At 34.0% G+C, this 25,559-nt stretch overlaps 1 pseudogene; it reads right to left on the bottom strand.

The window, feature by feature from the left end:
- Positions 1–16,679: 16,679 nt before the first annotated feature.
- LOC114198230 (small ribosomal subunit protein uS3 pseudogene) lies at positions 16,680–17,429 on the bottom strand (annotated as a pseudogene).
- Positions 17,430–25,559: the final 8,130 nt, after the last annotated feature.

Here is a 25,559-nt window from a genome sequence, read left to right as displayed (position 1 = left end):
TACCCACGGCCATACTCATGTGCCAGCATGTAAGTGTGTATGTATACAGCCAATCAATAGTCATTACGCCACTGCCGTTCAAGGTGCCCTTCCAGAGCAGCAGTCCTTCATGGATGGCTCAGCCACCCAGCCTGTTTTACTCTTAGAGATTATCCATGTCAACATGAGCACTTCTTTGCCATCAGAGTAGGGGATGAGCCAAAGGAATTCCTTCCTTCCTTCCTTCCTTCCTCTTTCTTTCTTTCTTTCTTTCTTTCTTTCTTTCTTTCTTTCTTTCTTTCTTTCTTTCTTTCTTTCTTTCTTTCTTTCTTTTCTTTTTCTTCTTTCTTTCTTTCTTTCCCTTTCTTCTTTCTTCTATCTGTATTATTTATTTCTTTATTTGTAATTATAATTTTAAATATATGGGATAGAATACTGGAAATAATTTTCCTATTAAATATAACTAAGCATAATTTTCTTTATGGTCTTGAAACTTAAAATAGTTCTGCTCATCACTGTTGACAAGATTCATCTAACAAATTCCATCAGCTTAAGCATTTATTATGATTTACAAAATTTTAAAAAAGTATCTATTGAAGTGTAGTCTCAAGAAATAAACAATTGGCTAGAATTATATCATTTATGCACCATAGAAATCTTTCCATATTAAGCTAAAATTATTAGTTTACTGTCTCTCAGCTGCCTATCAGTGAAATAACTAAAATATTAAAGCATTAAAGGTCTTTTTAAACTCCAGAACTAACATTCACATTGCTTATGATATGTCCTTTGGACAAGAATTTCTCCTCTTATAGGTGATATTTCATGTTTAAATTACTTTTTTTTCAACAAACATTTATTGACCATTGACTATGAGCAGAAGCTAAAATAAATATTTTAATAAATGGGTAGAACAACATTCCATGGCATTACACTCTGGAGATTTATGATGGATCAGTTAATAATATTGAAATTTTAGAAATCATTATAGTCTAATGAATGTGTCATTTTCTCTTTTAGTAATTTCCCAGTAACTTATACTGTGGTGCCTCAAAACTCATTAATAAGTCGCAGGATGTCAAAAGCCATTTGGTAGCAGAGAAATACACAATCAGATTATCAGGAATATATTATTCTTTAAGGGAAAGTGCCAGGAAAAAAAAATAGAGTGGAACCACTTTTGAGATACCTCAATGATACGGGCCTCTTGACCAGGGTGAACTCTACAATGAGCCACTTGATTTTTTCTACTGAGAATATGTGTTCTCCCTTTTTCAATAGCATTTTTTTATAGAAAACGACAGGAAATAATGAGTTTATGTGATTTCTTTTACCTCTAAAGATCTTTCTCCTGTATTTATTTGAACTGTTCTTTTTATTTTTAAAATTTTTATTATGGTAAATATATATATCATAAATGATGTGCCATTTTAAATATTTCAACACACACAATTCAGTCACATTAATTACATTCACAATGTCATGCAATCATCACTACAATCTATTTAAAACTTTTCTAACATCCTAAAGGGAGGTTTTGTAACCATTATAATTCCCCATTCTCCCTTCACCCCAGCTCTGGCAATCTTCAACCAACCGTCTGTCTCTATGAATTTGCTTATGATAGGTTTTGCATGTAAGTAGAATCATACAATATTTTTCTTTCAGTGTATGGCTTATGTCACTTAACATTCAAGGGTTATCCATTTCACAGGAAGTGTCAAAACTACATTACTTCTCAAAACTGAGTATTATTTCATTGTACATATATACTACAGGTTTTGTTTATTCATCTGTTGGTGGACACCTTGTTGCTTCCACCTTTTGACTTTGATGAATAATTGGAATACAACTAGTCCCTCTGTCTATTTCTTTTGGGTATATATTTAGGAGTAGAATTGTTGGGTCATATGGTAATTCTGTGTTTAACTTTTTGAGGACCATCAAACTGTTTTCCACAGAGGCTGCACCTCTGTCGTTTTTATATTCTCACCAGTAATACATGAGAGTTTCACATTTCCCATGTCCTTGCCAACACCTTTTTTTTAATCTAAAAATGTACTATATATTATAACCATCCTGATGAATATGAAGTGTGTCTGTGGTTTTGATTGGCATTTCCCTACTGATTAGTGACATTATATATCTTTTCTTGTTCTCACTAACCATATATATATATATATATATATATATATATATATATATATATATATATATGGAGAAATGTCTGTTCAAATGTCTGTTCTTCTCTGGAGAAATGTCTGTTCAAATTCTTTGCCCAGTTTTAAAGTTAGATTGTTTTTTGTTGTTGAGTCATAGAAGTTCTTTATATACTTGGTATATTAAACACTTGTCAAATGTACATTTTGCAAATATTTTCTTCCATTCTATAGATTTATTTTCCATTCTCAATTTTCTTTGATTCACAAAAGTTTTTGTTGTTTAAAAGTCCAATGTTTTGGTTTGTTTTTATTCATGTTTTAGGGGTCATGTTTAAGAATCTCCAGTTCCAAGGTCATGAAATTTACCCCTATGTTTTCTTCTAAAAGTTTATTATTTCAGCTATTTAAACTAGGCCAATGCTGTATTTTAAGTTAAATTTGTACATGTTGTGAGTTAGAGGTTTAACTTGATTTTTTTGCATGAGACGATCCATGTGTTGCAGGGATTTTTCTTTCTCCATTAAATAGATGTGGCACCCCTATTAACAATCAGTTGGCCATAGATGTCTGAATTTATTTCTGGATCCTAATTCAATTTCACTGTCTTATATATCTGTTCTTATGTCAATACCACACTATTTTGATTACAGTAGTTTTGTGGTTACTTTTGAGAACAAGAATATGGGTCCTCCAACTTTGTTCTTTTTCAAGATTGTTTTATCTATCTAAGGCTCCATGCAATTCCTTATGAATTTGAGGATTAGCTTTTCTATTTCCTCAACTACTTTTTAACCATTTACATTCTTAAAAATTAATTATTGGCAAAACTTCCAGATAACCAAAATTAGGTCAGAATTTTCTATATTTTAAAGAACAATCAATACTCAGGTCCTAGCATTTAGACCCCTACCTTTTTCACCTTCCTATGGCAAACTTTTTTTTTTTTTAATTTCTTGTGTTAAGCTAATATTCTTCAAATGGCCTTGTTTACTCTTTCTTTTTTTAACGTTTATTTATTTTAGAGAGAGAGAGCACACACGCACATGACGGGGGGAAAGGCAGAGGGAAAGGAAGAGAAGCAGAATCCCCACTGAATGTAGAGCCTGACACAGAGCTCCATCTCAGGACCCTGAGATCATGACCCGAGATCATGACCTGAGCCGAAATCAAGAGTTGGACACTAACTGACTGAGTCACCCAGGTGCCCCTTGTTTACTTTCTTTTTTTTTAAGATTTTATTTATTTTTATTTATTTATTTATTTGAGAGAGAGCAAGAGCACACGCATGAGAGAGCACGAGTGGTGGAGAGGGAGAAGCAGCTGCCCATTGAGCAGGGAGCCTGATGCTCGGCTTGATCCCAGGACTCTGGGATCATGATCTGAGCTGAAGGCAGCTGCCTAAGTGACTGAACCACCCAGGCACCCCATAAACCCGCTTTCAACCAATGCTCTTTGCAGATTCTGAGATAATCAGGCATATATAGAATACAGTTGGTGGTACGTCACTGTGATATCATTTCCTTTGCAATCGTCTAGGAGGTGATTAACACAGAATATGGTGCATAGGGGCACCTAGATGGCTCAGTCAGTCAAACATCTGCCTTTGGCTCAGGTCATGATCCTGCGGTCCTGGGTTCTAGCCCCGGTTAGGGCTCCCTGCTCAGCGGAGAGTCTGCTTCTCCTTCTCCCTCTGCCTTCCTCTCTGCCTACTTGTGCTTTCTCTCTCTGCTCTCTTTATCTCTCAAATACATAAATAACATCTTTTTTTTAAAAAAGAGAATATGATGCACAATTCTTTTTGCCCTTCCATTTTACTCTTCTCCTGCCATTATAACTTTTATTTAATGTCACAGTAAGCAAAATTATAAGGATGATTTAGAGATTGGTATATATTCAGATGTTCATGATAAATGATCAACAGTAAGCTTTTACACTTACTGATACTAAATGTTGCTGGTATATGGTACAGTTCAAAAATATACCTAATAAATGAGTAAAAACTAAAACAAACAGACAAAAACTATAACTCAGGTGTTTATATATGATCAGGAGCATCACAGACACTGAGTTATTAAAAAGGTGTTTATCAAGGCACCTGGGTGGCTCAGTTGGTTAAGTTAATGACTCTTGATTTCAGCTCAGGTCATGATCTCAGGGTTGTGGGATCGAGCCCTGTATCTGGCTCCTTGATCAGTGGGGAGTCTGATGGAGATTCTCTCCCTCTGTCTGCCCCTTTTCCCCAACTCATGCACTCTCTCTATCTCTAAAATAAATAAATCTTTAAAATAAAAAGGTGTTTATTTTAATAAATTAATTAGATGTTAATCTATTTTAAATAAGTCATTATTTTATTTAAATGCATTTTATATTTATAGCTTGTATAGTATATATAATTATATTATACAGTATTAATTTTAATAAATTTAATTAAATTCTTCAATACATTAATTAGTAAATTTAATAAATTAAAAATAGATTATTATAACATTTAATAATCTATGTCATTATTTAACTCCCCACAAAAAAGGGAAATATCAGCACTCTCTCCCAGAAAGCATTATTAAATTAAAATCTCAGAGTAGATTTATCTAAAGTTCTTAGTTCAGTCAGAATATATTTTTTTCCCTTCAAAGTGCTTGAGCTTTCCATTCTATTCATTGTCAGTATAGGTTATCATAGCACTTTGCCATGCACTGCTTTACTAAACTATGAAATTCAGAAGATCAGAAATCAGGACAATATGAGTTAAATCCTAACTACATGTTTCAGTTACTAACTTGTCCTTCAAAAGTTAAACTAATATCACACAATCACAGTTTTGTGACAAAAGTACTATATATCATATTCTTTTTTTTGTCTGTTGCCCTAATGATATATAGGTTAAAATAAAATAAGTAAACATTTCTTTCTTTTAGCCAGATTTATATATTTTAGTGAACAGGAGCATTCAGAATTCTACCTAGCTGCAATCAGGAGAAAAATTGAAAGAAGAAGATGACAGAGGTGTTCAGAGGCAGAAATAATGCTTTTAAACTTGATTTTAATGAAGCATTATATTTAGCAGCTATTAACTGGGGATATCTGTTCTTCACAATAATATAGTAAATAAGTGATCCTCTGACCGTAGCACTGAAGTGTCTGAACTTTGAAAGTCTTGCACAAAGATAAACACATCTACTATGATACCTAGTTTACCCCATCTTGCTTTCTAAGGAGATAGTCTTTTCTTTACATCTGTAGTGACTACATTTTCCTATGAAGCATGAAATGTAATTCTACTGAGATTAGAGAGCATTACCTACAAGTGTTATAATTGCCCATGAATTTAGCAATTTTCTACTAAAAATTACCTACAGTGTTTAATACATTTTTTTTTCATCTTACTGAACTGGAAAGAGTTAAGATTTGTAGTTTAGATTAAATGATTAAAAAGGAATTTTTCAAATCTCATCCTTATCACTCTATATAGTTTTCCTTCTTTACTAAAGAAAATTAACTGTTAGATGCCATGTTTAATTGTTTCAATTTGTATTCATTAATACAAATTTGTTTGAAACCCCTAGCTGAAGCTTTGCTAAAATGTCATCTGTCCTAATGAATATGTATAAAATAAAGTGCAGAATAAATTTGAGAGACTTTTTTTTCCAAAGTACTCTGGGCTTATTTAGAATTGAATGCTCTTTTGCAGTTGACTACATTGTCAAAGCCACAATGTGCATGGTGTCAAACTGTCTATTTTAGTGGATAAATCCAGAGGGTGAATGATTGTTGTGGAGAACAAACACAATGAAAGTTTCATGTAACAGAAAGAAATTTAGAGTTTGGTTGTCAGTTGTCCCTACACTCCTCACAATGGGATATTTTACTGTATATATTAGAAACCTAATAGCAATTTGCTTTTACAGGGACCCAATTACTTCAATATCCATTTGAAGGAGAGTGGAAAGAAATTATCTTCCTTCTCACTGTCTCTACCTTAATTGCAGGCCATTATCACTTGCTAACTGGGCCATGGCAATCACTTGCTAACATTCCCTTTCTTGAGGTTATCTCCATCCTGTCTATACTTCCCACCACCTCCAGAGAGGTAAAATATACCTTTGCTCATGTGACATTCGTTATTAAAATGCATCAATTAGAAATTGGCTCCTGAGGTCCTCTTTACCATGGCAGATAGTCAGGGAGAAAGAATCTCCCTGGAAGTAGTTAGGATTAATTAGAAAGGAAGCATCCAAGGTACTCTGGAAACTTGAGTCATATAATCTAGGGGAGGGCTGAGCTACCCAAATCAGAATAATGAATTTAAGTAATACATATACAGTAAACACTTGCCTTTCTTTCCCCACTGAAGTCTGAGATCAATGTTCATGTCTAGTAGATTACAAAACAGATTATTTTTTTGAGAAATTTAGGAGCACAGAAATTTAGTTTTTCTGATAGTTGGAGTTTTCCCCCCAAAACTCACACAGCAAATGAGCCACTATATTGAGGTTAGCCGGTTTACAAGTTTCCCCCACCTTATATAGATTCTCATTAGCATTTGTGTGTGTGTTCAACACTTAATTATGAGTAACAGCATAGGTTCACTTAATATATAAAGAACATATCCAACATAAAAAACAGACCAAAACAATAAAACAAACTTATAGGAAAAATGATGATTCAGGAAAAATAATTTTTTAACTTTTTATTTCAATTCCAGTTAGTTAATATAGAGTGTAATATTAGTTTCAATTATAAAATATATATATAAATATCTAGAAAGAAGTTGCTATGGTTGATGTTAAAGAAGTTACTGCCTGTGCTCTCTTCTAAGATTTTTGTGGTTTCAGGTCTCGCATTTAGGTCTTTAATCCGTTTTGAATTTGTTTTTGTTTATGTTGCAAGAAAATGGTCCAGTTTCATTCTTTTGCATGTTGCTGTCCACTTTTCCCAAAACTATTTGTTGAAGAGACATTCTAGGGAAAAGAAAAGTTTTAAAACAGATATATCATGCATATCTTCAGAATCCTTGGAGTTAAATGAAGCTATTATTTTCATGATAATAGCAAAATGCAATGAACAAAAGACATCTTGGGAACAATAACATGTTCTTTAGTAGATATAATTGTCTACTCTTCCTTCTGAGCAAAAAGACTCAATTCTTATTGACACTGCAATTAAAGACTAGCTTTTCCAAAGTTCTCATATGGACAAGTGTATCCTCTGAATAAATTTTGGCCAAGAAGGGGAGCCTGGGTGGCTCAGTTGGTAAAGCATCAAGCTTCAGCTCAGGTCATGATCCCAGGGTCCTGGGATCGAGCCCAACATCAAGAGCTCCCTGCTCAGAGCGTAGTCTGCTTCTCCCTCTCCCTCTGCCTCTATCCTTCCCCCTACTCATGTGTGTGCGCGCTCCCTCTCTTTCCCAAATGAATAAAAAAGCATTTTTTAATTTTTATTTTATTTTACTATGTTATGTTAATTACCATACACTACATCATTAGTTTTGGATGTAGTGTTCCATGATTCGTTGTTTGTGTATAACACCCAGTGCGCCATTCAATACATGCCCTCCTTAATACCCATCACCGGGCTAACCCATCCCCCCACCCCCCTCCCCTCTAGAACCCTCAGTTTGTTTCTCAGAGTCCATAGTCTCTCATGGTTCATCTCCCCCTCTGATTCCCCCCTTCATTTTTCCCTTCCTACTATCTTCTTTTTTTTTTCTAACATGTAATGTATTATTTGTTTCAGAGGTACCTCATACCAGTCAGAATGGCTAAAATTAACAAGTCAGGAAACGACAGATGTTGGCGAGGATGCGGAGAAAGGGGAACCCTCCTACACTGTTGGTGGGAATGCAAGGTGGTGCAGCCACTCTGGAAGACAGTATGGAGGTTCCTCAGAAAGTTGAAAATAGAGCTACCATATGACCCAGCAATTGCACTACTGGGTATTTACCCCAAAGATACAAATGTAGGGATCTGAAGGGGTACGTGCACCCTGATGTTTATATCAGCAATGTCCACAATAGCCAAACTATGGAAAGAGCCAAGATGTCCAACAACAGATGAATGGATAAAGAAGATGTGGTATATATATATATATATATATACACAGACACACACAATGGAATATTATGCAACCATCAAAAAATGAAATCTTGCCATTTGCAATGATGTGGATGGAACTAGAGGGTATTATGCTGAGTGAAATAAGTCAATCAGAGCAAGACATGTATCATATGTTCTCACTGATATGAGGAATTCTTAATCTCAGAAAACAAACTGAGGGTTGCTGAAGTGGTGGGGGGTGGGAGGGATGGGGTGGCTGGGTGATAGACATTGGGGAGGGTATGTGCTATAGTGAGTGCTATGAATTGTGTAAGACTGTAGGCAGAAGTGTTGCTTTGGTAGTTGGGGGGAAGCTACATCAATGAACTAAGCAATGTTTTTAAAAGTATGGTGTGATAAATAAATAAATAAATAAATAAATAAATAAATAAATAAATATAAAGTACAGTGTGTAAGCACTGAATGGTGTCCCAGGAAAAACCAAAATACAGAACTCTGTAAGTTATAGAGTTAAAGAAAGCATACGTGTTCATTTTGCATGGAGGTGAAGAAGTGAATGGTAAAAGCAAGCTACTTTGCCTTAGTCATTTTAATCCACATGCTTGTTTTTATATCATGCATATTGAATTTTTAAAATTACAGATACGATACAAATTTCCAAAGAATTAACTTGAAGTAGTATAGGACCCTTTAAAAGTTCCCATCATTGCTGAAAGAATCCAAGGAAAATTCTCCCTGAGCAAAACATATTTGAATTGAATATTGAATAGTAAACAGTGTTAGCCATGTGCATAAGGTAGAAATGTCTAAAAATAGAGGGAAATATGAGAAGGTCCGGGGATAAGAATGGAAATAAATGTTATGAAATCATGGTAGGTGGAGCATAAAGAGTTAAGAACTTTTTTAATGAGTGAGAAGAACAGAAGGAAGGAAGAGAGGGAGGGAGGAAGGAAGGAAGGAAGGATGGAAGAAAGGATGTAAGGAAGGAAGAAGGTAATATTTGCTAAGCAGTAATAAGAAGCCAAAGAGTGATCAACTATAAGAATCATAAATTTTATATATATGTTGTACCAATTAGAGCAGTTCTATTCTTTTCCATTCCCAAATTGGGACAATTTTAAAAAATTGGCCTTTTTCTCCCAGTTTTATTGAGATATAAATGACCTATAACATTGTGTAAATTTAAGGTATAAAATGTGATGATTTAATCTGTAAAATGATTACCACCCAAAGAAATTTCTTACTCTTACTACCCTATCAGAAAGTAAGTTTTAGATTTCAAGTTACTGAATTTCTTGTACGTAGCAGATCAGTTTTTCTCCATCAATGATGTGTTTAGTTATATCAGGAGGGAGGATTGTTAAATGTAGGCGATTTTGTTAAGACAATACTTCCTTTCCATATTATTCTTATTCATGTAAAATAATGGAGAAAAAAAGATTTAATCACTTTTGAGATTTTTGCAGGGCTCCTTCTTAAGTTGTCAGCAAATGCACCAAATTCATGCCTCTTGTACTTAAAATATATATTCTATCTTTTGTGATATACAGATTGTGTTTCTTGTTAGATATTTTCTGATATTTATTTTAATCAAGAAAATAAATAAATCCTGAGATGTCCCTTTGCCTTTGGTGGAACAAACAACAGCAACAACAAAAACCTGGAAGAGTAATACAAGTTATTTTGTCCTAATGGGAGAAAAAAAATTGTTATCATTTCAGTAAAGATTTAAATACAACTCTCTCAAAAATATGAAGGCATATTTTAAAAATATAAAAGAATAAAATAGGCAAAAAAAATCAATGGGAGGTGTATCTGTGAAATGTGTACATTGTCTAGTATACCCTTAAGGGCTGTCTTATTCTGTAGGAATCTATGCATTTCATTGGTTTGATCTATTTCAGAACTCAGTAGAAATGGAAGTTAAACTTTGGAGAGAGAATGGTGCCACCTATGTCTTCTTGGGATTTCTGCCATATTGAATTGTCTTTTAAACTAGTTTTATCATCTTACTGGAGCCCTTGTTAGTTGATTATTTCAATATTATCTTTAATATGTATTTTATTATATTTGTATGAGAAGAATGCTTTTACCTTTTTTCTTTTAATTATACCTTAATTTTGTTTCAATATAAAGTATTAGAATATTATTAGGAAAAATAAATGCCACTATTTTTTCTGGGAACTAGTGTAACCCAAGATCAAGTTAATTGATGCTTCCATTTGTCCATTTATCATGGAAAGAACCAGAGTTTGAAACCATTACCCCAATCTTTAATTACATGACATGAGTCTACTTAGCTTTACACCTACACAAATTTTCATTTTGGTCTGTTTTGTCACTTAGAACCTTTTTTCAGTTCCAGGTCTTTAAATTTTTTAGTCTATATATAGCCATTAAAAGTGGACAGTTTAACAGTTTACATATTATGCTTGTGACAACATAAGTTGATGAATTCTGCTCCTACTGACAGAAAATGAGTAGGAATGAGTCAAAGAAACTAAAATGAACTTTACCAGGGTTATTTTTCTATCATTGGGACTATTAAAGTTTTCATCAAATTTGAGAATCTTAAAATTTCTTTAAATAATAAAGTAAAATTGTAGTCACAGGATTTAAATAGGTATGCATGTATATTTCTGTATGTATGTGTATATATAAAAGTGTGCATGTATATTATATAAGTATACGCATATATGTACATATGTGTATACATGCATGATATACATAAATATATATGTATATACACATATATACGCACATAATATGTGTATATGTAAAATAGCTTCTGAACAAAGACAAATTTAGTGAGTTTTAAAATACTTATCAAGAGGCGCCTGGGTGGCTCAGTCATTAAGCGTCTGCCTTCGGCTCAGGTCATGATCCCAGGCTCCTGGGATTAAGTCCCACATTGGGCTCCCTGCTCGGTGGGAAGCCTGCTTCTTCCTCTCCCACTCCCCCTGCTTGTGTTCCCCCTCTCGCTGTGTCTATCTGTCAAATAAATAAAATCTTAAAAAAAAAATAAAATACTTATCAACTCATCAATTGCTAAAATTGAATGCAGGGACAGGAAGGAGTAGGGATAGAACCTTGAAAGTTATTCAACTTTTGTCTTTATGAAATATGGAATGGTATATATAATATCTTGAAATCATGCTCATTTTTTTTCTGATATCGTATACTTGAATATGCTTCTTCATTCTTTTTACTTCCAATGGAGTTTCATTCTTGTTTGAGTGAGTTCAGAAATTATTTAATTCTTCAAATAGACTCTAAAATGTGAATTGCTTCCTTATTTATGCCAAGTCCATCTTGTACACATTTTTCATGTTTTCCTTTCCATGCAATATTGCATTTGTTTGACATATTTGTTCCCACTGAAATATTAATTCTTTGTGGGCAGGTATGATTTTACTTATAGATATTACTATAATTAACACATTATCCAGCACATATTATACATAGTCAATTGCTACCATAAATATCTCCCAAAGATTAAGACTAATAAGTAGAAGGATTTTTTCTTTGTTGTTGTTGTTTTCTGTTTTTTTTTTTTTAATCCAGTCATTTTTTCCTAGCTAAAGAAAGTACATTTTTTCCCCATGATATTATTTGTATCTCCGTGGAAGCAGAATGAGTATTTCAAAACTGTCTGGATCAAAAATCAGAAAACAAAACAAAACAATACAAAATCAAAACAGCTGTTAAAACTTTCAGAGTTCACTTACTCCTTGCTTGGAACACCTGTGGCTGTGGTTGGTTAGAAAAGTGGTGAGGCAGCTGGAGGTGTCCACTTTGAACCATGGCATCTGCAAAGAAGGAGATGGATCAGCAGATTTAAAAGGAGCAACTCTGCTGGCAAGCCTAAAGCTAAAGCATTAGACAAATAAGCACCAAGATTTGAGAAATAATAACAGACAGACTTTTATACAAGAAGAAGCGAAAACAACAACAACAACAACCTCACTTTACCAGGTAGCTTCAGGGCTTGAATATCCAACCAAGATTTTGAAGAGGAAAAATCCTGAAGTCAATGATCTTAGAACAGCAATAAGTATAGCCTTCAGCTTATGTACTTATAAAGTTTGCACAATGATTTTATTTTTAGTTTTTACTTTGTTTAATTTAGCCTATCCCTGAGGTGGCTCCTGAGAGTTGTTAAACCATTGAGAACAATGCAGGAGTTAAGCTGTTTCCTTTAGGCAGAAGTTGGCACTTGGTTTGTTGGATGATCCCTCTATAATTTCAATGAAGTTTGACTATTCCGTGTCATTGAAAGGGTCTTATTACTTATTGCAGCATGCGACAAAGGAAAAACACAATTTTTGGCATCAGGCATACTTCCGTAAAGATCCTGGCTCTGCTGAACACCTTGTCTCTAATAATGAGCAAGAGAATCTCAACTTGTTTCTTCACTGGCATCATAAGCAACATAACACATCTTACCCTTATTTGTTATATTAAATAAGATAAGGTATGCAAAGTCCACAGACATAACAAGCATTTCAAAACGTAATTTCCCTGGGGCACCTGGGTGGCTCAGTGGGTTAAGTGTCTGCCTTTGGCTCAGGTCATGATCTCAGGGTCCTGGGATGGAGCCCTGCATCAGCCTCTCCGCTCAGCGGAGAGTCTGCTTCTCCCCCTCACTCTCCCTCTGTGCTCTCTCTCTCTCTCAAATAAATAAATAAACTCTTTAAAAAAAACTGGTAAATTCCCTATTCTCTTAAGTCACTCAGTCTGCCTAATTTGCTCCCCATTATTGTATGAATTTGGTTTCCAGTAACAACAGAGGTACCTAGCAAAATAGGCTCTTGTGGAAGATTTTGCATGAATGCTTTTAATTAGACACTTTATCATGTGACTTGCTTTGGCCAATGGGAAATAATAACACATGAATAAGAGGAGACATTTTAACAGCTTGCCCATTGGAATTTGTTTTCTCTTACTTTTCTGTGAATCCTGAAGCCTCCACATAAACTATCTTGGGCTCACAAGTTGAATGATGAGAAAGAAATCACCCACTAATTTCCATCTTTTAGACTGACAGCCAGACAGTAGCCAGAAATGTGTGCAAGGTCACCTGGGACTAAATAGCCTCCTGCCAATCTGTCAACTGACTACAGAAACATGAATGATACCAGTTGAGTCTGACCCAGACTAGAAGAACCACTCAGCTGAGTCCAGACCAGTGCCAACCTGCAGAATTATGAGGTAAATAAATGGTTGATATTTTAGCCATTAAATTTTGCTGGTTTGTTGCTATGGAACAGATAAATGGCATATCTCTCAACACATTTTTTTTAATGTATAACTTGACTGGCTGAAGACAAAATATGGAGAAGAAAGAGAAAGGAAGAGAAAAAGGAATAAAGGAAAGAAAAAAAAAGGTGGGAGAAAAGATGAATGGGAAGGAAGGAGGATTTGTATCCTGAATCTTGACATTTTCCCAAGAATGAGCAGAAGAGTGCTTATTTGCCATAATTTTCTTCTCTCTCACTCAATAAATTAGCATTCTGATACAGAAATGCCAGATACATTAATTTAGGGGAGCTGAGGTGATAATTGGGGGAGAAAAAAAACTCAAGAGCACCTTGGAAAGGCTTTTGTCTTAAATACACCGAGAACATGATTTAACATTTAAGAGCATTTTACTATCATTAATTAGCGTAGATAACTTACTCCATCTATCTAAGAACTCATTGGCAAAACTGAATGTCACGGTAATAATGAAAAGAGCAGTATGCCGATGTGTGCAAAATTAATCTTGAAGAGAGTAGGGAAATTTGAATAGGAAAGACGAACTATAACTGGCACACTAGTGTGTACATATTCCTGAAATAATAGTAGATGCATTTCAACCTTGTCCGGGGCAACATGGCATTATAGAAGGATAAAAAGGAATTCCTATAGTTCTCTAGCACGTTTCATAAGAATTGGTTATTCTTTCCCCAAACCAAAAATAATATGCTTTCTATTTTCAATTACAATCTCATACTTGATGCCATATGTCTTAATAAACTGAAAGAGAAACAGAATGACATTTAGTTTGCAGTCACAATGAAAAATTGCAAACAATAGGGGGGCTGGGTGGCTCATTTGATTAAGCGTCTGACTTCTGCTCAGGTCATGATCTCAGAATCCTGGGATGGAGCCCCACCTCAGGCTCCCCACTCAGTGAGGAGTCTGCTTGTCCCTCTGCCCCTCCCCCTCTTTGTGCCTTCTCTCTTTCTCTCTCAAATAGGTAAATAAAATCTTAAAAAAAGAAAAATTGCAAACAGCAGAAACTATATACATTTTTAATGGTGGCTTTTCTTTTGGGATAATGGGTCATCATAGATGTAGGTAAGTCACTTTTGCAATACTTGGCTATTGTCTCTCAGAACCTTAACCTCATTATAAAAAAATAATAACTTAGTTAAAAATTCTATAAAATGTGAACATATGCAAATTATAACAAATACTAATTTTTCAACTAATGTGATAGAATTTAGACTATTACTTTAGTACCCCTTTTTTAAATGGTTACATCAGGAGGCTATACAATTAATAATGTTGCTATTTAATATAGATACTGCTTAGAAGAGCCCCACGATCAAGTTCTGTACTATTTATCAATTTGCTAGAGAATACAACTTCTATGTTGCATACTCCCATGTCGGTGAACATGTGTTATTCATATTGTTGGAACTAATGTTCAAAATAACCTGCAATTATCTCTACCAAACATTAAACAGACCCTTCAGGTGCTAGGCATATGTGGTTTGCCTCAGGGATAGTCTCTCTGTGATGCTTTCAATTGGTAGTAGAAAGCTATGAACACTGTATATCCATGATCCTCATTCACCGATGTTAACCCATCCCAATCTAAAGACTTGAGAGTGGTGATAGTCTCTGCCAACAAGCCATCACTTAGGTTCCACACATTTTCTACTTGGATTCTTTGTATTTTGGCCACAAATTCATTTGATTGCATTCCCTCTATGTGCCACATTCACTGTGCTTTACCAGCTCCACAAAATCAAAGAAGTCATGAAAATAAATTTACTTGTCACTACAACTGGTGATTAATGGAAGGAGAAATGAGTTTTGAAGTCAAACAAAATAACCTTCAAATCCTATGTTAGGCACCTGCTCCATGATTTCATACCTACCTTGTAATGTTTCCTAGGAGGATTAGAAATGTCATATGTAACTTACGCAGAGGCTTTGTGACCAGATTTATAATTTCATATTTTAAGATAACTCTCCATCTTAAACACAAGGCCATGATCAATAAATTTAAAAATGATGATAATTGAAAGAACACAGTGCACTAACAATTATAAGTATCTTTAGATATACAACAGAAACCTAAAATGTTAATCAGGAGTGAAGTTACAGGTATAATGAACTCTTCATACAAAAACAGGCAAGATAACTTAGAGGCTTTTATCTTGAGGGAAAATTTTGACTAACAATGCTCTAATGGGTTACAGTATTAATTTATTTTAAGGAATACATTTATCTCACTTTGTTATTATGATGGATTATTTTCTTAGATAGTTTTTCTTTCCTGTTTTTTTTGAATTTTATTTATAAGCATATCTATACAGGGAATTTATGTGCAACTAGGAGCCGGATCTCATCCCACTATATGACATCAAGGTATGGGCTAGAGCTTCTTCAACCATAAAATGGGGCTGGGGGGGAAAAGGTGAGTTATTCCTGTGCTCTTTTTCCCCCCACAATCTGATTATTAAGAGAAGCAGAAAGAAACAGATACGGAATGTCAATCAGAATTTGTACCATGACTGAACTGAAATTACTGGCTCAAGGGCTGGGTCTTTGATGTCTCTGTATTACTGCACAGGACCACTGCCAATATAAGTCACTGTATGGAGGGATTAGGGGAAACAACAGACAAGATAAAGTTAAAAAAAGGTGAAAGATTTATGCGATCTGAAGAGAAACCAGAGTATGACAAGATACAGTTAGAGAACACACCACTCCCACTCAAAATGAGCCTATAACATAAAAAGATAGAAAAGGAACATTGATACTAAAAAAGACAGTATGTACACTTGTGTACACACATAAAAGGCAAACTGACTCTCAGTGAAATATAAATACTACAGCAATATGTCATCAACATACCTGTTCATATCTAACCTTCCAAACAAGAACCATGGATAAGAAACAAATATAAAGTATGTATTAAGGGGAAAAAATCAGCTAATCATGAAATGAAAAAGCATAGATATTGAAATTTGTAAAATTTAGTGTATGCAAAAATTATAGGTTGGACAGTATTCAAAAGAGACTTAGTGAATTGGGAGTGAATACTATGGTATTTAACCAGAAGGCAATAAAGTTAGGATAAAAAAATTTTAGAAGATATACAAGACTTCTACAGAGAAAACTGCAAATGTTATTTATTTATTTTTTTCTTTCTCAAAGATTTTATTAAAGGTCTTTACAGATTAAAATCCAGTCTCCAGATCCAGGTGCCAAAAAGACCCTGTTATGTTGTGGGTACTGGTTGCGGCATAGCAGGTGTCTCTGGCTTCCCACCCTTCTGTTCCGAGAGGGGGGTGGTGGGCAGTATCTCATCTTTGGGTTCCACGATGCTCACATGATCCGGCAGGGGCTTCTTAGAGCCAATCTTACTACTTGGGTCCCAGGGAAGCATGATCTTCACTTTGATGCCCAGCACACCCTGTCTGAGCAGAACATGGCGCGCAGCAGTGTCAATGTAGTAGTTAACAGGGTCCCCACTGTGAATCATCAGGCCATCCACAAACTTCATGGATTTAGCCCTCTGTCCCCGGAGTTTCCCATATACCACGACCTCACAGCCTTTGGCCCCACTCTCCATGATGAACCGCAGCACACCATAGCAGGCCCTTCGCACAGCAAGGCCTCCTAGGAGTTTGTAATGCAGAGATTCTGCCTGGGCAATAACACACAGACCTCTTGTGGCCACCTTTTCGGCATAAAGCTCTACACTGCCCTCAGGGAAACAAAACCTCTTCTGAACCACAGCAGTCAATTCCCGGATCCGCCCGCCCTTCTCACCAAGAACATTCTGCGTCCTGGTGTCCAAGACAATGATTTCTGTCCTGGTTGGTGTAACTCGGACCTCAACTCCGGAGTAGCCATCTTCAGCCAGGTCCCAAGTGAGGAACTCATTCAGTTCAGCTTTGAAGATGCCATCAGCGACAAACTTCCTCTTCTTGGAAATTTGCACTGCCATTTTGCTGCCCCGCGCCCCGGAAAGAAAAGGCTGAATGTTATTTAATTACAAAGAATTGAGGAAGTGAAATAATATAATGATTGATGGGAAAACTAAAAAAAAAAAAAAAACAACAACAAAATCCTTAATGATAACAGTAATGACACAAACAAACAATGACAACGTTACTGAGTGCCTGCTATGCACCAGGTCTTGTTCTAAGTGCTTTCTATGTCTTGATTTAAAAATCACAAATTTACTTTACATACTGTTATTATACTCCTCTTACAAATGAGAAAGCTGATGCAGAGATCTGTTGTTCACACAGCTAGTAAGGAGTAGAATTGCAGATATGTTCACTAGTCCTCATGATCTTAATTAGCACACCATACCACCTCCATATAAATATGCCAAGAATTTCCCAAAGAAGCTTATATATTAATTAATTGTAATACAAACTCATCTTTTCCTTTTCTTTTTTTCCCATTTATCTAGTGAATTTGACCATTGACTTCGATATTTCACATAAAGAAATCAAGATAAATTAAAAAGCAAAGGCAATTTATGTAAGATTAAAATGGGTGCTGGCGGGTGCCTGGGTGGCTCAGATGGTTAAGCGTCAGCCTTTGGCTCAGGTCATGATCCCGGTATCCTGGGATCGAGTCCTGCATCGGGCTCCCTGCTCCGCGGGAAGCCTGCTTCTCCCTCTGCTTCTCTCTCTCTCTCTCGCCCCCCTCTCTCATGAATAAATAAATAAAATCTTTAAAAAAAAAGAATGGATGCTGGCAAAACTTTACCTAATATTGGGATTTATTATACACTTAATTTGTCCATTATTTATCTACACTGATAAATAAAACCACATTTCCCAGGCCACCATACCTACTGGCCTTAGGCTAATGGATGGTATTCTGAAGAATAAAGAGTGAAAGTTGGGGAAAAATGGAGTATTTCTGCTCCTTTCTCTCTTCTTCACTGCAGCATCTCTGGCTGTGGTTGCATCTCCTCCAAGTTTCTGCCCCTACCCAGATCAAACACTCCCTTGCCGTCATAACCATAAGATCTCACAAACACCAGCTCTCCCATGGCTCTCTCCAGCCCTACAGATGGTAATGCCTTTTGGCTGTTGCTAAACTTTGCATTGTCTCACCATGTCCTTTTTGCTCTTTTAGCTCTGTGAACTTTACAGATAATTTGCAATTAAATTCACTGCATTGAACTGTCTGGCATGGTTTCTGTTGTCCTGATCAAATCCTGGAAAATACAGCAATACTAATTAAAACAGTATGGAATTGGCATACATATAGACAAATTGGCAGAAAAAGACCATATATATCTGTGACAAGAGTTTGCTTTATAAATCAGGAAAACCTTGACTATATGATAAATTCTTTTAAAAATAATTAATTCATCACATGCAGGAGGAAAAGTATGAAATTAGTTCTTGACCTCATACTTCACACCAATATTTTCTAATATATTAAAGAGAAAAATGAAATACAACTTTAACATTGTCAAAAAATACAGAAATATTTTTGTTATGCAAAAAAAATCCTTCAATAAGACGATTCAAAAAATAAACTGGAGCTTGATAAAATTGCTAATATTATCATTTCATATGACCAAAGATACTTAAAGAAAGTTGAGAAAACAAAATGAAAGAAATTATTTGAAAGATTCTGGCATCAATAATATTTAAACAATGTCTAAAATCTGTTAACAAAAGATAATTCAACAGAAAAAAGTGGGAGAAATGATGGGCAGTCAATTTCCAAAGAGGGTGACTCAAATGGCCAACAAAAATGTTAAATGACTTTTTGCCCTACGAATAACCTAGAGGATACAAATTCAGAGAAAATGAAAAACATTTTCAGGTTTAACGAAATTATACAAAACACTTTTAAGCATTATTTGTAGTGTATGCTATGGACATAATAGGAGGAAATGGAAAATGGCATACTTGCATTTTTGCTGGTGAGATGTAAATAGAACACTTTGGAAAAGGTCTTCAGCAATAATTAACACAATGAAAGACACACATAATCTATGGTGGACATGAAATATGAAGAAAACCTTCACAGTTGCACAAGGAAACATGCAAAATTTTGCTATGGCATGGGTATAAGGAGAACTGGAACCTCTTGCCTTTACACTGGTAGAACAATGGAAATAGGTTGTGTGTGTATGTGTGTATTTGTACTATGTAGCAGTAAAAATTAATGACTAAATGTATATAAACTTGGACTGATACTTAAAAAATGAATTTAGTAAAAAGGGCAATGTACACAAAGATACATTCAGATGATAGCATTAAGGGAAATTTTGAGAAGACAATACAGTATATTTTTATAATTTACATGTGTGGCAAATACAGTAACAATATTAGATGTATCATTAAATTAAGGATTCTGCTAAATGTTGGGTTGCACGGGGGAGGTGGGGCACCTGGGTGGTTCAGTCAGTTAAGTGTCTGCCTCTGGCTCAGGTCATGATCCCAGGGTCCTGGGATCAAGCCCCTCATCTGGCTCCCTGCTCAGCAGGGAGTCTGCTTCTCCCTTTCCCACTCCCCCTGCTTGTGTTCCTGCTGTCGCTTAAATCTCTCTGTCAAATAAATAAATAAAATCTTAAAAAAAATTTTGGGTTGGACAGAGAGGAAATGGATTATTGGCCAGAACAAAAGGGATTTTTTTTTTGGTATGGATCCTTTCATATCTTTTTAAAAACACATAGGAAAAAATGGAAAATTTTAACAATATAGATGATCTTTGTATATATGACATATAACAAAATTTAAGTTAAATTTATGAAATATACCCTATATGTAACCTATATTATGGAAATAGAAAATTAGAAAGATAAAGCCCAAAACTTACATTATTTTTATAAATTTCTGGGTGAAGAAATTATGAATAAATATAATTTATTTTATGCATTTCTCCATTTTATAATGTTAAAATAATATTTTATCTTTTTTGTTTACAATAAGTAATTATCTTACAAATAGCATATAAATTAATTATCTCACCAAAGATGGGTGTTTGATACTGTTTTTACACTAAATAATACCAATATCATTTGTTTTCTATGTATTTTAATATAGGCTCAAGTTATATCTCTCACATGAACTATACCTGTATTTTATATATAAGAAACTATTGAAATGGGTTGGTATAAATCTGTCTTTTGATTTTTTTCCTACAACTTAACAGATTTATTTATTGAATAGTTGTTTACAAAAATGGTGGATAGCCAAGATGACCAAATACAAGGACACATTCTAGTTATTACATCATTAATCAACTTCCTTCCAAATACAATATTTTCTTCTAATTATACACATACCTTACATAATGACACTTTGATTCCAGTATTAAAATTTAATGCTTGGTAGATCTTTGGCAAATTAGATACTTTTAGCTATTGTGTGACTATGAATATAGTTACAAAACTCTTTTGCAGATCAAAGTGGCATGTTTGTAGGAATAATAAAGTAAATGTGTTTTATTAGGCTAGGACTATGAAAAAATATTTGCTAACCTAAATTATTTGGCATGTCTTTTTTCTCTAGCTTTTAATAAAATCTCTTATCAAAGCAGAATATATTTTCACATTTTATAGTATTTTTGAAAATAAATCTATTTCCAAAGTATTTCTGAATTAATTTAAATAGATTTTGGGCTTAAGAAATAATTCTGCACAGAAACGAGTTGCATTGAATGACAACACTGCATACAGATGTCCTTTCTAATTATAGTATTTTTCTCTATGATCTTATTTCAATAAGATCTATTGGATTTAAAGGAACTGCCCAAGTAACTAACATCTATATCATTTTCTTACATTAGTGTTAAAAGGAAAGTTTCTTTGGTTTTCCTTTCCTTATTGTCTGGAGCTAATTATTTCTTAAATCACCTTCCAAATGTTTATTTTTGGTCTAGTATAAGCGACAACTAGTCATTTGAACCTAGTTTTTCACTATTTATTCTGGTTTCCAGTTCTTTTTTTGTTTGTTTGTTTTTAGAGAGAGAGAAAGAGTGAGACAGAGAGAGAGAGTACAAGCAGGGGGAATGGCAGAAGGAGAGGGAGAAGCAGGCTCCTTGCTGAGCAGGGAGCCTGATTCGGGGCTCCATCCCAGGACCTTGGTATCATGACCTGAGCTGAAGGCAGACACTTAATCGACTGATCCACCCAGGTGCCCCCGGTTTCCAGTTCTTATATTAGATAAGCATACAAATAACACAAAGCAAAATACAAAGAAGACCTGATTTCCTGGAAAGTAACCTTAAAATGTTTCATGTAGTCAAATGCTGTGCTAGAAACCGTTTAGTCAAAAAAGAGTCTGTAGACACTGTTCCTGCCCTATGATTCTAGTGATGCTATTAGTCTAGTTGATGCTCCCTGATTTTAAATATACTGTAAAAAAAATGTTTAAACAAAATTTTTATTTCCTTTGTAGAAATGTAGTTCAAAATTTTAATTGTAAGGTAGTCAACATAAATGATTAATAGAGATAATTGAAATGAGAGATGGTATTTTAAAAGCAACATCAATTATTTCTCAAAAATAAACATTGCATTTTTTATTTGAGTGTTTTCATTTTTACCATACGAAGTTTAGGGTTTGGGTTGTTTTTTAAAGAAAGAAAAAAGATAATGAGCATAAAAATGAGGGGGAGAAGAGCCTTCAGCAGTCTTGAGTCAAATGATAAGTGGTTTATCTCAAGTGTGCAAATTCTTTTGCACTCAGAAAAAAATCACTCATAGCTTGAATACTAAAATCCTCTATTCACATCCCTTTAAAGTAATACTGAGATGAAAACTGATTCTCATATACATGGAAAATAAATGTGCATGCATACAGTATATATCGAATGGCTATATGAAATGGTTCACATCTATGTTATACACACACAGGAAGGGCTATTGGTGTATATTTGTAGATGGATGCATATAGACAGATGGCAGGAAGATAGATAGATATAGATACATCAACTAGCCAGTTATGTTCATATCATTTTGATAAGTTACTATTCTTCAAAAAGAGAAAGAGATAAGAATAATTTTGTAACATAATAATTCTGAAGTGGATATGTGAATGAAAGTGATATTCACGTGTTCAAACTCCTGGAGCACCAGCTGAAAATAGATGAGTGAGGGCAACATTTCAAATAAATGGATAGAGTGCAATAGACCTTCAGCATTAAATGTTATCAAACCATCCTAAACCTCTGTTTCTTTGCCTAGAGTGTGTGGATAATAAACTAAATTATCTTCTCTAGTATGCAAAATCTAAGTGAGAGGTACTTTGTTTTATTCAATACTGCAGTCCAGACCTAAATCATAGCCTTGCATATAAGTGTTGAATAAACATCATTGAATAAATAAATAGATATCAATCAATCAGTCAATCAATGGATGCTTTACCTAGAGAAGTTTTGAGTTGGTCTTTACTAACCACTTTGCACAGTGCCTACCATATACTAAGCACCCACTAAATATAACTTGTATTATAATTCCTATAGTAATTATTAATAGCATAGGTTTTCTAGGTCTATTTTATAAAATTGGAGGTCATACCCCTTTCTTTTATAAGACCTGATATATTTTCCATTTAAAATTGATTGTGTGTTATATTCAACATGAAGCTTCAAGTGAATACATAATTTTATTTGGTAGTATTTGTGAGGTACAAGTGGAGTGACAAAGTGAATGATGGGCAGAACACAAACAAAAAGGAAGCTATCCATAAAAATTAGCTTTCCTGTTTTAAACATTTAGTTTAAAATGAGAAATCAGTACAAAATGAGTCTGTACAAAATGTTTTCGAATGGCAAGCTAAAGAGTCTAGGTTTGACTTCATATAATCAGTAATTATTCTTAAGCTGGTGGCAATATGATAAATATGTCAGTGTAACAAGAACAATCTGGTGCAAATGTAGTAAAAATTTTTTGCAGCTTTTGAAACAATTTAACATTTTAAGTCAAAATTTTGGTATTTGGCTTGATTTTTGCCTCAGCAATTCTACTTCAAAGGACTTATTCTTTGGAATTCATCTGCTTGCAATTTAAACTGTTCAGTGTAGTGAAAACATTGCTTATATTGCTGAATCATTTAACTCACCTAATAATGAAAGTTCCTAAACGTATTATGGTAAGTCCATTAGGTAGATTGATTTGTGGTCATTAAAAAGATATGAGGGAGGGTGCTTAATGAGGTTGAAAAAAGGATAGTGAATGAAAGGAGAGAATTACAAAATATGGCTGCAATGATTTTATAATTTCTATGAAATATATGTATTTCTACCTAGTCATAGCAGAGATGTTTGTAGAAGAGTTTGGAAATGTTAATACACACATATAAGAAGTTCTTTGCGTTTATCTATATATTTTTTTTAGATTTTTTTGTTCAAATATGCTTTGCTTTTATGGTAAATTTTTTAAAGAGTCATTTTAAAAGGAGGTATCAGGCAGCCTCACACAGGGTGGAATCTAACAAGGTGAAAATTGAACCCCATACTGGAGCAATGTGAAGAAGGATTGTGGCCATAGCGAAGATTTGTGAGTCCTGTTGAGCTGGTAGTGAGTTGCCAAGTTGGGACATATGATTCTGTAGAAATTTAGAGAATACTTATTGTTTTTATTGCTTTTGTTGGTATTGTTTAGTCAATGATTTTTTATATAAACAGTTTAAATTTCAAGTGATAGATGAATATTTAGTTAAACCTTATGTGTGGAGGAAAAAAAGTTTGTTATCTATATAAATTAATACATGTTTATGTCTTAGGTTTTTAGAACAGTTTATTTATATTATTTATATATATTGTTGGTTCAAAAAGATGTAGGGCTGAATATAGAGACACATAGAATATAACATAACATAAATTGAAATAACAAGGATGAATAATATTAGGGTAGAGCCATATCATGTCATTAGCAATGAAGATAATACAAAACAATACAAATCTATGTATGGGTGATGTTTAGGACACAAATTTTGTTTTTATCATTCCATGAAATCCATCAGTGAAAATAATTCAGGTTAATTGAAAATATCTTAACCTTATAATATCAATGGGACAGTTATTTTAGAGACTTTCTATCAGACATTTTTTACCAGTGAGTACCCATAAAACTCAATCTCTATAGTATAATTAACACCAGCCTCAATAATATTTCTTATTAGTGGATCAAATAACAATTTTTCAGGTCTGTTTCTTATACCACTTTGAGAGGGACATATTCCCACACTGTTGTGCAACTAAATAATAGTTCATTTTCATTTTGTGTGTGTTGAGTAGGTTGTGATGACAGAGAATAACTAGAATAGTAAAAAGTCCACATATACATCCTCCCTGCTTATATAGATTTAGTATTAATTTTAGAGAATTGAGTGCAATAGGCCTCTCTCATTTATTGTTTCTTAAAATGTACTTTTGAAGGTGGGTAGTTTTTTTAATATTTTACCTAGATGGAAACTATTCTGAATTGCTTAATAACTATGGACGTAAACACCTTCGTGGACTTAATAAAACATAAAAATTTGACATATTTGTGAAGAGCAGAGTGAGGAAAATCTATTAGAAAATAACCAATTAAAAAAAATAACCAATTTATTACTTACCTATCCTTATTAGTTGGGATAGGGATTTTAATCCATGCTATCATGGTGGTTATCAGTCAATATTGCATTAGACGTTTCATATTCAGGTGATTGCAATGTAGTATGAAAGAAAGAATTGTTTAAATGTTTCCACAGTGATAACAAAATATTACCTATTTTAGGAAAGAAACAATAAAAGCAAAAGCTGTAATTATCAATAGAAGATTCCTTCCTATATTTTAATTTTCATGAATATATGTATGTATTTAAATATGTATGCTTTGTTTATTTATTTATTTTTACATTTTTGCTCAGCTGTGAAACACATTGATATCTTAGTAAGACTTCTGTCTTACAGAGGTGATGATTTAAAGCCAATTAATTTCAAGAAGCAATGTGTTTAATGGAAAAGGGCTTTGAATTTGATGTTTGTGTACTTTAGTCTCAGCATGTATTCTATCATTCAACATGGCCCTATGCCTTATGAATCTATTTCTTATTTCTGAGAGGCCTCAAGAGAGAAAGAAGATTAATCATTATAGATAACTAGACAAA

This window comes from Eumetopias jubatus, unplaced genomic scaffold, assembly GCF_037043125.1.
Source record: "Eumetopias jubatus isolate StellerSeaLion01/CBP00866 unplaced genomic scaffold, mEumJub1_p1.0 scaffold_2, whole genome shotgun sequence".
Classification (NCBI taxonomy): domain Eukaryota; kingdom Metazoa; phylum Chordata; class Mammalia; order Carnivora; family Otariidae; genus Eumetopias; species Eumetopias jubatus.
The sequence above is the reverse complement of the archived record's forward strand: the minus strand, read 5'-3'. Positions and strand labels throughout refer to the sequence as shown.